The sequence below is a fragment of the Mustela nivalis genome (genome assembly GCF_964662115.1).
Source record: "Mustela nivalis genome assembly, chromosome: 6".
NCBI classification, from domain to species: Eukaryota; Metazoa; Chordata; class Mammalia; order Carnivora; family Mustelidae; genus Mustela; species Mustela nivalis.
The window spans coordinates 104,613,247-104,628,372 of NC_139025.1; positions in this window are offsets into that span (position 1 = coordinate 104,613,247).

Here is a 15,126-nt window from a genome sequence, read left to right on the forward strand (position 1 = left end):
TCCTAGTCCAGGCTCCTCATGTCTCTGTGTCGTACGCCCAGTCTCCTCATCCAACTATGTGGCTAATAGTAACACCCACATCACTACACTGCTCTCAGGAGCAAATGGATGAATACAAAGAGCTTTGCACCATGCACATGGAAAGATCCCAATAAATACAGAGCCATTACTATTCTTCCTTTTTCTTTGTGAACTTAAGGTTCTCACAATCCTCTTTTAAAGACAGAGATCTATCCTGTGCTTATGGAGCAGCTAACACTGAGACTAAAGGTGAAGGGGACACAACTGTTTCTGTTCAGGAAGGTGGGACAGCTGGGGAGGCGTGTCACTGTGGCCACTAGGGAGGAGATAGGTGGTGATATGATGAACTCAGAGATGAGCCCATCACTCTGGCCAGCTGGGTATGGGGTAAAGATGAAGGACAGCTGCTGTGGTCCCTGACTCTGAGCGGGTTGCCTGCCTGGGAGCCACCATCTTCCTGGGGTATCACTTCTGGTCTTTTCAGCAACTGCAATCCCTTAGGAGAGTAAGCTCCTCAGAAACAAAGAAGGACCCTTCTTTGGACAAGAGGAGTCTAGGGCATCAGGGGATTGCCTTTAGAGTCAGTCTAAGGTCTGGTTTCTGAGGGATCCCCAGGTCACGGACCCCCATGTCACCTTTTAGGACTCAATGGTCAGGTCCATGCCAGTGTCAGTGAGACAAGACGCCCCTGACAAGGTAGTGTCTGCATATCATACACCTGAAGCCATGACTCACCTATTCTTCCAGCCTCATGGTGAAGGAGTGTGGAGAGGAGTCATGTGCTTTATTCCCTAAGCCTTGAGTTCTTTGGGTGGAGAATGAGTGATCCCAATCTCTCAACAGAGAGTGGACCAACTCCATCATGTAGGCTCCAAAAGGCTGTGAGCAAAGATCCACTAGGGACCCCAGGCTGCCCTCAATGCAGGACTATGGTGACTAATGGGCCGATGAGTGGTCTTGTGGTGGCTTGGTGCCAGGCCCGGGGTGTAGAGGGTTCTGCAAGTGTTTGCTGGGAGAAAGATGGGGAGAGGGCAAGAGTGAGCATCAGGACTCCACACTAGGCCCCAGAGGGGCAATGAGATATGGTGGGAGGGGTGACACTAGGGATCTGAGATTCTTTGTTTCCCAGGTAACCTTGAGCAGACTATTTTACCCTGTGGGGCCTATGTTCAAACCTGTGAAATAGGGAAGAAGAAGTGTTGCCTCCCTCATTGGGCTGGACCAGGGTCAGCAAGTCCAGCGTGCAGGCAGCTGTGGTCCTTGAAGAGAGGCTTCTCCTCCGAGACTGGCCTACCTGAGGCGTCACCTGCCTCCAGCTCTACCTCTCAGGTGAGGAGCACAGCCCATTTGTCCTTACCACAGGGTTAATGCATGCCCTTTGCAGAGCAGGGACAGGTCAGTTAGAAGTCCTGAGGCTCTGACCTCACCGAACTTCTCCCTTCCTCACTGTCTGTTCAGGAGGCTTTTCCTGGGTGTGCGTTTTACGGCTGTGGTTCCCCCTCATTCATCCCCATTTGAACTTGTGGTGAGGACACTACAGGGTCCCCTCTCCCTAGACTCTTTCCCATACCCCCAGGCTCTTGGCACTTGTACTGCTTGTCTCCCTGCAGGTCCCACCAGCATGGGACATGGACAGGTTCCTGCTCCCAGGTCTGGTAGGGTTTGGGTTTTGCAGCATGGCTAATTATGTCACCAGTGACAAGCTGCTTGTACGCTGGTTGTGGGCTACAGACTGGCTTTAGGTCTGGGCCTCATTCTTGCATCTGTAAAATGGGTTTATCTGTGTCCCTTCACCGAGCAACACCAACCATCCTGGCTGTTCCTCAGATCCACTGTGGCCAGACCATCATGTGTCCCCATCATTAAGTGTCTACTGAGCACTTCCTACGTTCCCAGTACTGGCCTGGGTGCTGGGGGGGATTTACAGAGCTTCTGGTCTAGTGGAGAAACCGAGGAAACCTGAAACTACATGAATTATTGTATGTATTAAAGTGGTGATAATTACATAATGGTTCTCTTTGGTTCTGTCTTGTGGCATGCAAGGGTGCTGCTACTTCATGGGAAACCCTGGGCTTGTCTTCTGTGGATGAGCCCCCATTCGCTTATTTTGATTTGTTCATGCAGTCCTTCTCCATCCGTGTTCCTCAAGGGAAACACAGAACACAGAAAGTTATCTGAGTGACAATTTTCTCAACTCTGCCAAGAATTGTTCTTAACCAGGACCAGTCTGGATGCAAAGGAGAGAAGCAAATTCATTACATACCATGGATGCCTTAGGGCACTTTCTCTCTCTCTCTGCTTTTTGTGACACGTTCTTCCATTTTTCATCCTCTGAACGTTGGTTTCTCTCACTGCCACTTCTGAAACTTTTATTTTTTTAATCTCTCTTCTTGGATTATTTCTTCCACCCTTTATCCTCCACAGCACAGAGGAAGAAACAGAAACACAGGGTAGTGGTGGGGTACTTTCACTGGTAATGGGTGATGGTTCTTCTTGATTTGAAAATCTACACACAGAGGAGTGGAATCTAAGATAAAACATGCTGCCCTTTGTAGCCAAACAAGACTCCCCCCCCCCCCCCCGCCCAGGTTAACCATTAAGAAGAAAATAAAAGCCAGCAAATACCTGTACCCATGCCCCCCCCCCCCGGGTGGCTGACTTTGCTAATAGAACAAGGTTCTCCTGGATGGCAGGAGAAACCAGAGCAAGATGGCAGCGGGGCAGAACGAGGCCTTCTGGCTGATGGTGGTGAGTTTCACAGACTGAGTGCTGGAGTAAGAGGCTCTGGTCATGGGAAGTAGCCCCTGGGGTCACTGCTTTTTCTCCTGACTCCTCCCCAGACCCCTGACTCCTTTTGGCAGGGCATAAACCCCGATCAGTGTGGCCTAGCTTATGGTTCCTACTCACTGCAGTCTGGGGTCTCTCTAACCCTGGATAGGGCTCTTGGAGGGCAAGGAGATAAGTAGGACTTCCTTCCAAAAATATCTAGCCCAGCTGTGACTTTGGTGCTGAAAGAAGGTTTTGCAGGTTGAAGACAATGATTTGTTATTGTTATTATTTTATATTCATCAAAGGCCTGCAATGTGCTGGACGACATTGAAAAAGATTCGTGGTGGGTAAAATTAAACTGAGCTCAGAACTGGCCTGGTGCCTCCAGGTCTGGCTGGGCAAATTCTGGCATCTTCTCCTTGTCCACAGGAATGACCTCAACAAACCAGGAATGAGAAGCCCCCACCAACCTAGCCCTGCTGATAATTCTCCTTAAAAAGGACATTAATTCTTATCATTTCCCCTGCCTTAGGTTAAAGAGGGGACAGTGATATGGTAACCTTCAAGAATGAAAGATCCAGGGAGGGAAGGTGACCCAAAAAAGTAGCAAGCAAATCAGTATGAATGACATCTTTGAGCCAAATCTATGACATCAGCGAAGCTGGGCTTTAGTTCTTCCCTCCCCTTTCCCCTGGTTTGGATGCTCCCTCCCTAAAAGACAGGTGGGCTCCTCATTCTCCCTCCTCCTTCAAGACCACCTGCCTGGAAATGATCAGATTTTATTCAAACTAAAGAATGTTAAAAAAGAGACAATAGGCCCCAAATGGAGGAATGGAATCTGAAACCAGTCAGTCTAGAATCACCTGGTCTGCACCAGTGAGGTATTCTTCCTGATTGTCCCCTAAAGCTCCCCAAAGGAAAGTGACCTTCCCACAACCAATCTACTTTTTGTTGGTAAAACTTCCTGGTCCTACTCTCTTCTGCCTATAAAAGTTGGTCATGGGTTGGGTTAGAATGACACTAGGTCAACCACTACCCTCATGAAAATACCCTGATACAGGGTAAATTGTAAAACAACATATAATCCCCAGTCGTGTGGTATGACCCTCTTAGGTATTATTTGGCTCCAAGGCACCCAAGGCTTGGTGAAAGGAATGTCATACTTGAATCTAAAGAGTTGAGTATCCTATTTTCTTATTACCTAATTATTTTATGTCTAAGAACTGTGGTCCTAGAAGCTAAAAGTGTCTACAAAAAGACAAAATCTTAAAACAACCTAAAATAGAATGACCATTATGGGGAATGTTCCAATTAGACAAAATCATTCATTTAAGACACGCACTTACAAGCAAGGATTCCTGAATTAGACAGACAGAATGGGATACCTATATTAATTGGTATTAATAAGCTTCCAAAAGGCTTCAAGATTTAAAAATAGCTTTTTTTTGAAGGATTCATTGCAAAAATTAATAAAAATGAAAGACACAGGAGGTATCTGAAACAAAAGACTACAAGGCAGACACGACTTGAGCTGCTCCTCTCTATCCTCTTTTACCTGCATACCTATTCCAGTTATCCTCTGTCTAAATTTTCTTTCCATTCTGGAGACTACACAGCCATAAAAAAAAGTCTACCGAGTTAATGAACTTACAGATGCCCCCCATATTTATCTTTGAAGGAGCACTCCCATATGGACCCCTCTAGGATGGATTGGACTCTGAGGGGTTTTCTGGTAAACTTCTATGTTCTTTACTTAAATAGCACAGAAAACTAAAATTAAAATTAGTAGAGCATCTTACCAAGTTCTGGCAGATAATAGAGCCTACAGATGGGATCCTTTGCCAGTGAAGGGTGAAGGTTCTTACCAAAATTTCTACCTGTAGTGCCCAGTCAACAGAGGAAAATAAAATTTCATGTGATCCCTTCCTTTTCAAATCCAGACCCACTGGCTATAGGGACAGCCATTACCTTCTTGTTTGTCTCATTTTGTGTACTGATAGCTTTGGCTTTGGTCAGTTTGGAAGTCAGGTCGGGGGCCCCAATATATGACCAGACAGAAATGTGGTTTGCACCCAATTGTGGCAATCTATGTGTGGACAGAAATGTGACTTGAACTCCATTTGTGGCTGGGTTCCTACAAAACTATTACCAGATCTCAGGGGAATTGTGAAAGTCTTCCTTTCTTCTGGTTATCTTTGGGAATAGCTCTGGACCTTGGGAGGATAATATCTATACCCTCTTTGGACTTGCCTCAAATAACGAGGACAGGTTATTTGATATTTCCAGGCACATTTACTCTTTGTCTTGGGGTTCAGCCCAAGAAAGGATTTTTTTAAAGTATCTTTATGGTCAGAAGTCAGCCAAATTTGAAGCTGATATTCAGAGCCTGGTAGAAATGTTTTTCTCCCCTAAGTTAAATGTATCCAGGGGGCAAGGGAGGACCCCTCTGTAGCCTTTATGAAAGGATTTACTAAGACATTCCAAAGACACACAGCTCTAGATCCAGAACATAGAAATAATGTGGTTTGATAGGCAGATCAACTCCTTGATATAATTTAAGCTGAAACCCAATTCTTTGAGGAATTAAAAAGCAACAGTCCTTGTCTTACAAATCTTGGCAGAACCAGAAATGCAGCTCTAGAAACAATTCAGAGTCCACCTATCCTTTTTACCAGTGGCAGATATCTCCCAATTTATCTCAAAAGGCTTGTAAGTATTATAAGAATTCTGGTCTTCAGAAACAAAATTCCTTCCTGAAGCAACTTGCCTTCTTTCCCCTTGCCTTTGAGGTGTAAGTGTTCTAGCTGGTCTTCTCCGGGAATTCCCTTCTGGGGAATGTGAATTTCAGAGAGGAAATTCTTATCAGGAAGGGGAAAATGTGATTTGGAACTTTGGTCAATGCAAAATCTTAACTGTCTTCTCCACAAATACTAGTAAAGGGCCATGGCCACTGAACAGGCCACTTTAACTTATTCCATCTACCAGAAGAACACAATTTGGATCTAACTTCTTTATAACCAGTGTTCTTTGTATTATTTTACCTGATTCATCACTAGAACTTCAAGATAGAATCTGTAACATCTCTGTGTCTGTCTGTAGGTTTAAGTATGTTTCTCTCTATATATGTTGTAAATGTGTGATATTTTCTACCTCCAGATGGTATGGCTAAATTAACTGATAAAATAACTCTATTTAATTGATTCAAAAATATCTAGTTAATAGGTTAGAGGGGCTAAGCTGCCTAACCATTACCCCATGCCATTAAATGTACTGCATGTGGGATGGTTTACCCTTTAGAAAGCTCAGCCCTGGCTGAATATTAGAGTCATTTGGTGGCAGTCTTTTAAACCATACCAATGACTGGGTCTCTCTCCTGAGATTCAAATGTAATTGGTCTGGTGAATTGGTATAGTTGGAGAATTGGAGCAGCACTGGTGTATTTAAAACACTCTACATGTGACTGCGATGAGAACGCAGAGCAGAGAACCCCTGAAAATGAGGGAAGCCAGAGAGAAGGGCAGCAAAAACAGGGGAAGAGTTTCTCTAAGGATTGGATGACAACTGTGACTGTGCTTACTTAAAGAAACTTGATCCTATGTTCTGGGAAGTAGAGCAAATTAATTAACTGTGCTCCTAGGGAAGAAAGGGTATGGAGTGGCTGGGCCAGCTGAAATTCCAGAGCTCAAGAGCCAATTTACTAAGGCAGTATCATTAGGGTAGCCCTCAAAAGTACCTAGTTCAGGGAGAGACCCAGAAACGTGGGACTATTCCAGCAGCTCTCAGGGCCTGACCTTTGTTTTTCTTCACCCCCTAGCAGTGGCTGGCTTAACTGGAGGAGCCATTCTCTGAGAGTTCGGAGGTGCCATGGAAGGGGGACTTGGAAGGAGTCAAGACCATGGCACAGGGCAGACCAGGGAAGGAGAATCTGAACCCTTGGAATTGTGCCACCAGCATGAGAATCCTCCCATAGTGTGGAGAACTTTGGGTCCAGGTCTCTGAAGGCAGAATGTCTTCTGGTGGCTTCTTTCCCAGGGCCTGTTGCCTATACCTCCACTAGATGAATCCCATCAGGATAGAGTTGGTTTTTCCCAAACTGTCCCAGGCTTCCCGGTAGTTTGAGAGGGTATCTTGCTCATCTCTGAATGTTTAACACACAGCCAGACAGGATAGGTGTCCAGAAGGATGATCAACTACCCCAGTTTGCACAAGACAGAAGGGATGCCCAGAATGTGGAACTTTTAGTGCTAAAATGGAGAAAGTCTTGAAAGCTGGAATGTATTGATCACTGTAGTGCCCAGTGACACCTAAAGCAAGACTCCAAACTGGTGAGTGGTTGGCTGTCCTAAGGCTTCAAAGCTGCCTTGGATATAGTGTTGGCATAGCCTATCTGGGGGGCAGCTATCTTCCTAGAGGATGTCTTTGACCTGGCATGCAGACCATACCCACCCATTACTTCCCATTTCCTCTGATGTTGGAAAAGAAATGATACCAAATATATGGGTAATGGGGGAGGGAGAAGGCAGAAAACATCGTGAGTCAGAGGCTGAGAGTCTTCAGAGAGAGGTGGGATACTTACCTCTACTTCTGAGAAGAGAGGGATGTCTCGAAAAGAGTGGCTACACGAATGGTACAGAAGAATGACACCATAGTAGGCATGGCACATAGTAATTATCAAAATAATAGCTACTCTCTTTGAACGCTTGTGTTATGCTAGATACTGTGGTTAAGACATTTTTTAACATTTGTTTGAAAAGTGTGGGAAAATATAAAAGATTAAAAATGTCCTATGATCCCGATTCTGAGATGGTAGGTGTGATTGCATAAAGTTAGGAGAGTTCTCCTGCCTTCACCTGAGCCATCCAGTGTGAACACAGCTTGGGGCGGGACCTTCTTGACCGTCTCCAGGTAATGCAGGTTTATCTATGTCCCTGTCTGTGCAGGCATGTTTACAAGTGGGGTCAATGGTATGTTTAGTTTGCAACTGTTTTTGTTTTGTTTTTAGTATAGATAGATAACCTTCTTTCCATATAATTGGATATTGATCTTTGTTCTTTTTAATTCTCCATAGTATCCAGTATATGAAAATGGCATAATTTTTGTACCTCTCCATTACTTATTTATTTATATAATTTACTTATTTCAAGTATCATTAATACAATCATCACAGTTACAATGCCACAATTAAACATTTTTACATCTTTTTACATATGTGTACAAACCTTTCTGTTGAATGCAGTCTTCTAAGTGGGGGGTGTCTGGACCAGAATTCATCTACATTCTGATCTTCATAAGTATTGCAAAATTAACATTTGAAAAAAATCCAAAATTTCCAGTTTATATTTCCAACTCCACTTCTTGACAACCATGCCATTACTGGATGTTATCATTTTCAAAAAACCATTTGCCAGACCTATGAGTGCGAAGTGATATTGTCCTGAACAATTTTGCTGATCATCTTTTTTATCTGAATCTAAGCATCTTCTCATTTGTTCATTGGCCATTTAAATTTCCTCTTCTGTTTGTATCCTCTACCTCAGTTTTCTATAAAGTGCTTGGGTTTTTCTTATAAACATATTACAGATCTTTTTGTGTGAGACGGATAAACACTTTGAACACTATGTCTTATCAATTTTACTATAGTTTTTGTTTCTCAAATTATGTTTTAATTTTGATTTGGTAAAATCTGTACATTCATGGCAGTTTTCTCTCCCTTCCTTAGATTTTATGTGATGGTACTGTTACGGAACCTGGACTGGGTCCTGACAGAAGCGCCAAGTGGCACTCAGAGACTTTGGAGGGCCTGAGGTCTATTTATCACCAGCAGGCTGAGAGGAGAGTGGTCTCCAAAGGTCTGAGCTCCCAGAACAAGCAGGGAGGGTAATTTATACCCTTTTACCTCCAAATACTTGGGACTTCCAGCACGCAGGAAACGGGGTAGGGAAGAAGAACCTGGAAGGGCTTTGAGACAGGGACTAGAATTCCCTTGCGGGCTTGGGTGGCCATCTTAGAGTACGGTTTTCTCCTTATCAGTACCATCCTTGCTAAATTCTTCTCCCATATTCTTACATTTAAATGGTGAAAAGGGCCAGGAAAAAATCTGTAGGACCATAGAGATATCGGTAAATAGAGTTTGAGTGACAAAGTGGAAAAAAATTTCACAACGATGGAACGTATAATTCATAGATGTTGCCAGGTGGAAACCTGGCAAAATTTCGTTATGGGGGAAGCATACAAAAACCCCTCCATCCTTTTCTTCCCTCCACTATTCATTTTTTGGCTTTGAAAACACTCATTTTGGAATACCTGGCTTAATTATTCTAGTTGCGAGCACCCTGCCTGCCCTCCTGCGAGCTTCCCTAGGTGAGCCATCAGTGTCACACCCTGGTGAGATAAGGCTGGAAGGAAAGAAAGAAAGGAAGGGGGGAGGGAGAGATGGAGAGGCCCACCCATGGTGGCAAAAGTGAGTTTCTAGTCGCTGAAGGTGTTTAAACCTTTGATGGAGTTTTTAGAAAGAAAATGTAGTCCTAGGTTCTAGTGACCTGTAAGCTCCCCTTCTCACCCTGAGATTCTCTGATTCTGGAATTCAGCAGTGGAACATACTAATGGGAAGGAATATCATATAATATGTCTGATAGTAGTAGAATTGGAAATCGTAGAAAGGGAATGGGAGTATAGCAAGTTTTCTCTGGAGTGCAAATCCCAACAGGGAGGGAGGGTGCTGGTGGAGAGGGCAACAGGAGCCCTATTTTAGGAGTGTATGTATAGTACTTTTTACAGACCTAACACAAAGCTGGCATGAAGGCAGGATCCAGGAGTGAAAGAAGACTTCAACCATCTGGCCATCAGCCTGAGTCTCAGGCAGCTAAAAACAGATAACGTCTTGTCTTGCCTTGCTGACAATTTCATCTCCAAAGGCAGAGAAAGCAAAGAGGAAAACTGGTTAATTGGGATCCAAAGGACTCTCTCTGGGGTAGGAGAAGATAAGTCCCTGGAAGACTGTGGCCCCTGTCGTGGAATCTGAAATCTGTCTATGAGAAAAGAGAAGCTAAGAGTGGAATGGGCAACATCATCCCCACATGACCCCAAAAGAGTCAGAGTGTGGAGGGCTGATTCTTACCCCACAAAAGCCTTAAAGGATAACATTGGTTACAGGGACAGGAGGTTCCCAATGCCATTCTGTCTATGTGATTAGAAGTGACCCAAAGGAAAAAGGTGGAAAAGGCTCATAAAGAAACCACTCCAGCCACACTAAAGATGGGAGGAGTGTGTTAGTCAGCTTTCTCCAAAGAAACAGAACCAATGGGATGGATACACACAAACACACTTTTTTTTTTTTTTTTTAAAGGAATTGATTCACGTGAAAGTCCTGAAATCCATAAAATAAGCTAGCAGATTAAAGGTTTGGGTAAGGGTTGATTTTTGTCGTTGAGTCCAAATTCTGCAGAGCTGCAGGTTGGAAACTCAGCCTGGGTTCTTAGGCCGCAGTCTTGAGAACTCCTTCTACTTTGGGGAAACTTAGTCTTTGCCCCTAAGGCCTTCAACTGATTAGATGAGGCCCATATACATTATGGAAGCAAATCTGCTTTACTCAAAGTCTACTCACCTATATGTTAATTTCATCTTTAAAAACCCCACTTTCCTGGTGATATAAAGACTGGTATTTGACCAAACAACTGGGCCCCGTAGCTTAGCCAAGTTGAAATATAAGTAACCATCCCAGGGAGCATATGCCCAAAGGCAAATTTGAGAACACTGTTGTGCTGTGGGATGAATCCCAGGAAGGCTAAGGGGGGAAATGACTGAAGAGCCACCTAAAGACCATGGTGGGGACAGTGACAATTAGTGTGCAGCAGGCCAATGGGGCATAGAATATAGCAGAGCACAGACTTGTCTTCTCTCTTTACTAAGGAGAAATATTGCCAACCTAGAGCAGATAAAACTGGCCGTCCAGTTCTTTTTGTATATTCTATGAGCTAAGAACGGACTTTTTTAATGTTAGGGAAAATAACAACAACAAAAAAAGGGATTACATTTTTTTCAACATGTGAACATGAGATGAAATTCGTGTTTCAGTTTTGATAGCTAAAGTTTCAAAAAATTTCAGTTTTGATAGATAAAGTTTTATTGGGACAAAACCATGCCCTTTGTCTATCCTCTATGACTGCGTTTGTATGCAAACAGCAGAGTCAAATATTTGTGATAGAGATGGTGTGACCCGCAGTGCCTGAAATTGTTTCCTGTCTGTACCTTTGCTGAAAAAGTTTGCTGAGCCTTGCTCTCCGGTATTTGGGGCAGCTCCTATGTTAGCAGTGACTGTCCTACTGGAAGCCTCTATAGAAACATGTCAGAACCTGGAACCCAAAAGATGAGAAAAGTTTTTCATGTTGGCTCAGCTTGAGTGAGATGGCACCATGTGGCACAGGTAGGGGACAGGAGAAGGGGGCAGGATGAAAGATTCTGGGATCTATTCTAGGCTTTTAGACAACAGGTCCAGCTTTCAGTAGAGCCTTTGCAAAATCTCTTGTGATAGCTGTGGATCTAATCCACAGAAAATGGGCATCTGAAGCTATCAATGAGATGTATGTGTCATGGGCTGGTCAACAGTTCCCACAGGATGGGATTAATGAATTGTGGCCAACCTAAGGCCTCTAGTAGTATAATATCTGGGGGGGGGGCATGTCTCTGTGTCCGTCCTATCTCACAATTACATTAAATGTTTGGATGAAGACACAGAGAGCATATTTACCAAGTCCAGAGTAAAGTAAGTCTGGTGCCTTAGCAGTTGAAGTCAGAAGACTAGAGGTTTTACAAGGGGATGCCTGCGTTGTTGGGCATCTGCATTTGGCTCAGGTCAAGATCCCAGGGTTCTGGAATCGAGCCCCACATCGGGCTCCATGCTCAGCAGGAAGCCTGCTCTCTCCCACTCTCCATGCTTGTGTTTCCTCTCACGGTGTCTCTCTCTGCCAAAGACTAGGGGTTTTGCATTAACAAGGAGATTGTAAGATATAATAGCATAAAAAAAGCAAATGCAGTAAAAAGCAAATGCAGTTTTAAGCCTAAGAAGAGATGTGTGGCGCCCAGATCAAGAGAAACCTGGGACATGTATTGTGTTGGGTAGATGTGCTGGGAGCACCGTGCCCTGTCCTGAGCACCATCTTGCGGGAGAGATCTTTGCAAGGGAGATGACCAGTGAGAACGGGTCAAGGTGGTGACAGGTCTGGAAACAGTGCTGCATAAGGAATAGGAGAAGGGCACCAGGAATATTTGGCTCAGGGAAGAGAACTTAAGTAGGGCATTGCCTTAGTTGGCTTTCCCGGAAACAGATCCTGAGACAAGGAGTAGGGCATGTGTTTTATTCGGGAAGTACAGAAAACCCTGGAAGGGGTGTGGGGAAGTGAAGCAGGGAAGGAAAGGCAACTAGGAAAGGATGTGTTATCCAGCCGGCTCCCACTGCGGGGAACTGGGCTGTAAGCTTCAGAGAAACTCAGGGAACTGGTGTAGAGCACACATCTCAGGGATCCCACCAGAGGAGAGAGGGCTTCCAGGCGCTGACAGAGGGCTGTGCCTGGGGATCTACCCAAGACTTCAGAGGGAGCCCTCAGAGTCAGAGAGCCACAGTTAAAGCAGGAAGCTGTGTGGGCCTGGGACCAGCACATGCACTACGGGCTTTAGAACCATCCCAAGAGGTCTGAAGAGTTGTGATGTGGGTGACAGTTAGCAGGAAGGTCCTGCCTCAGTCTGGCTATTGTGGAACTATGGACATATGTGGAATATGAGGAATAGTAGTGAGGATTGTAGGGGAAGGCAGGGAAAACTGAATGGGAAGAAATAGGAGAGGGAGACAGACCACAAGAGACTCTTGATTCTGGGGAAAAAAAACAGGACTGCAGAAGGGGAGGGGGTTGGAGGATGGAGTAGCCGGGTGATGGGCATTAAGGAGGGCACGTTATGTGATGAGCACTGCATGTTATATGCAACTTATGAATCAATGAACATTCCGTCAGAAACTAATGATGGACTTTAGGTTGGCTAATTGAATTTAAATAACAAAAAATAAAATGAATAGTCATGGGGGGAAAAGAGCATTAACAGGAAGTGAATCTGTGGGGAAGGGAAAGAAGCCTTTTCTAACAGCTGTAACTCTGTGAATTGGTGACGTCACAAAGCAGTGCAACCCCCCCAGCAGCAGGGCCTAAAAGCCCCGCGGAAAGGCTTTGGAGGCATTCTGGCTTTGAGAGCAATGTTGACGATAATGACAGGCCGTCCCTTTCCAGGTGCTAGATGCTCTGATTTTATGAATGAAATTCTAAGGGGCTGTGGAGCACGAGGTAGTGGGTGAGAAAACTGGTGGTGATGGTGAAGGGCTGGGGGTGGCTGAAATCACACTGTGCACACTGTGCCCACGCCCCCCAGGGCCCCTGCTAGCTGCGGAGTGATGGGGGGATCTGCAAGCCAGCTCCAGTCCAGGGCTTTGATCCTCCAGATTTTTAGCATCGTGTTGGTGAGCAGAATTGCAGGGCCCTTGAAATATAGCCTGAGTTCAAAAACATCCCTTTGGGCAAAAGCATTAATGCAAGAGGCAGTGGGGGTCCTGCCGACCCCCCCCCCCAGCCTAGGGGCCCCTCAGCTTCATTTCAGAGGCCTCAGGGCCCCGTACCTCTCCATGCCTTCCCTCCCAGACTCTCTGAGCTGGAGTCAGCCGTTCACGACAGAGGCAGCTCATTATTTTACAGCAGTTGACTTGAAATCTGAAATCAATCGGGTATCAAATATGCAGTCCTCAGTTTGATACCGTTTTTCAAAGGTGCAATAACATTCAGAAATGACACCGCATTTCCTAATTATGAAATTCTGTCGTTGCCGCTCTGTCTAGGATGACTTGGCTGCAGGGTTTTCTTTTTCTTTCTTTCTACCCCCCCCCCTTTTTTTTTTTAAGATTTAGCATACACCACGATTATTTTAAAATTGCCTTGGAAGAATGTATTTCATCAGTGAACTATGAGCATGCTTATTACTGAAGTTTGGAGGCAATTTGAGAGGAAGGATAAATTAGCACAGAGACTCTGGAGGCCTTGGAAACATGCCCTCCCTCAGCCCCACTGCTTCCTTCTTACCACAGCTAAGAAAACTTTTCACCGTCAGGCATCCAGACTCTTCTGCCCACCTCGCCCGTGGCACACTCGTCAAGATGGTGAACTTGCTGGGGATGAGAAGGGGCTGCTGGGAGACCCCAGAACCGGGGTGCTGCTGGAAGGAAGGATGAAGAAACTGTGTGAACCCCCAGGCTCCCTCAGGCCCCCCGAGCTCCACGGACTAGAAGAGCTGCTGCAGAGGAGGGAGTTCCTGCAGAGCCAAGGCTCTCTTTGCTCAGGAACACAGGTCCCTGTATGCATAGTGAGACTGCGGAATGAGTTCCCAACACTGAAAAGGTGGTTCGAAGTAAGTCATGGACACACAAGGCTTCTTGAGGTTCAGAAACACTGCATTGAACGAGAAAAGCCAAGCAAAAATGGGTGCATGCTTTCCGAGTGCACCAGTAACGTTGTTCCAGGGTTCTCGAAGCTCAGCTATGGTGATGGATATGAGAACAGTGGTGCCCCTTGGGGACATTGGTCCCAAAGGGGCAGGAAGAACACTCTGAGGGATCGATGGGAACATCCTCTATCCTGATTAGTGTGTATACTCCTGTGACAACGGGAGTACATAGGTTTGTCAACATTCACGGAAATATATGTATCAAAAAACATATTGTGGTGACTCGATACCACTTAGATGAATGCAGACAGAAGCTGACGGCTAACTGGGGCCCACTCCGAACACTCTCCAGTTCCTCAGACCTCTCAGAAAAGCACCATCTCATGGGTTTCTGTTGAGAAATAGAGTTACCGTGGCTGCCCATTCCTGTTTAGGGATCTGCCCTGTTTATCCTAGCCAGGAGCTGAAGACCTCAATACTGCCCTGCTCTCTAGGGAAAGTGGCTTGGCTTTGTAAGTAATAATAGATTCAACTGAGAGCCCAGCCTGGGCCCCTGCAACAACTGCCAGCAGAAGCACAAGGTCAAATGCTAGAGGACAGACTCCACCCACATGCACATGCCTCCTGGGGCTGGTGTGAGGGGATCCCCTCAATTCATATGAGAGGACACTTCCCAAGGAACTTTGCTTTTCCTTTTCCTTTCTTTCATTCTTTTCCTTTTTCTTTTTTTCCTTTTCTTCCTTCCTTCCTTTCTTTCCTTTTTTTTTTGGTAACAAAGACCTCTTCACATTGGCAAATTATGAATATGCAGGAACGATGGTGTGAGACCACTCTGCGTCTCTGAACTGAGGCCAGTTTAAT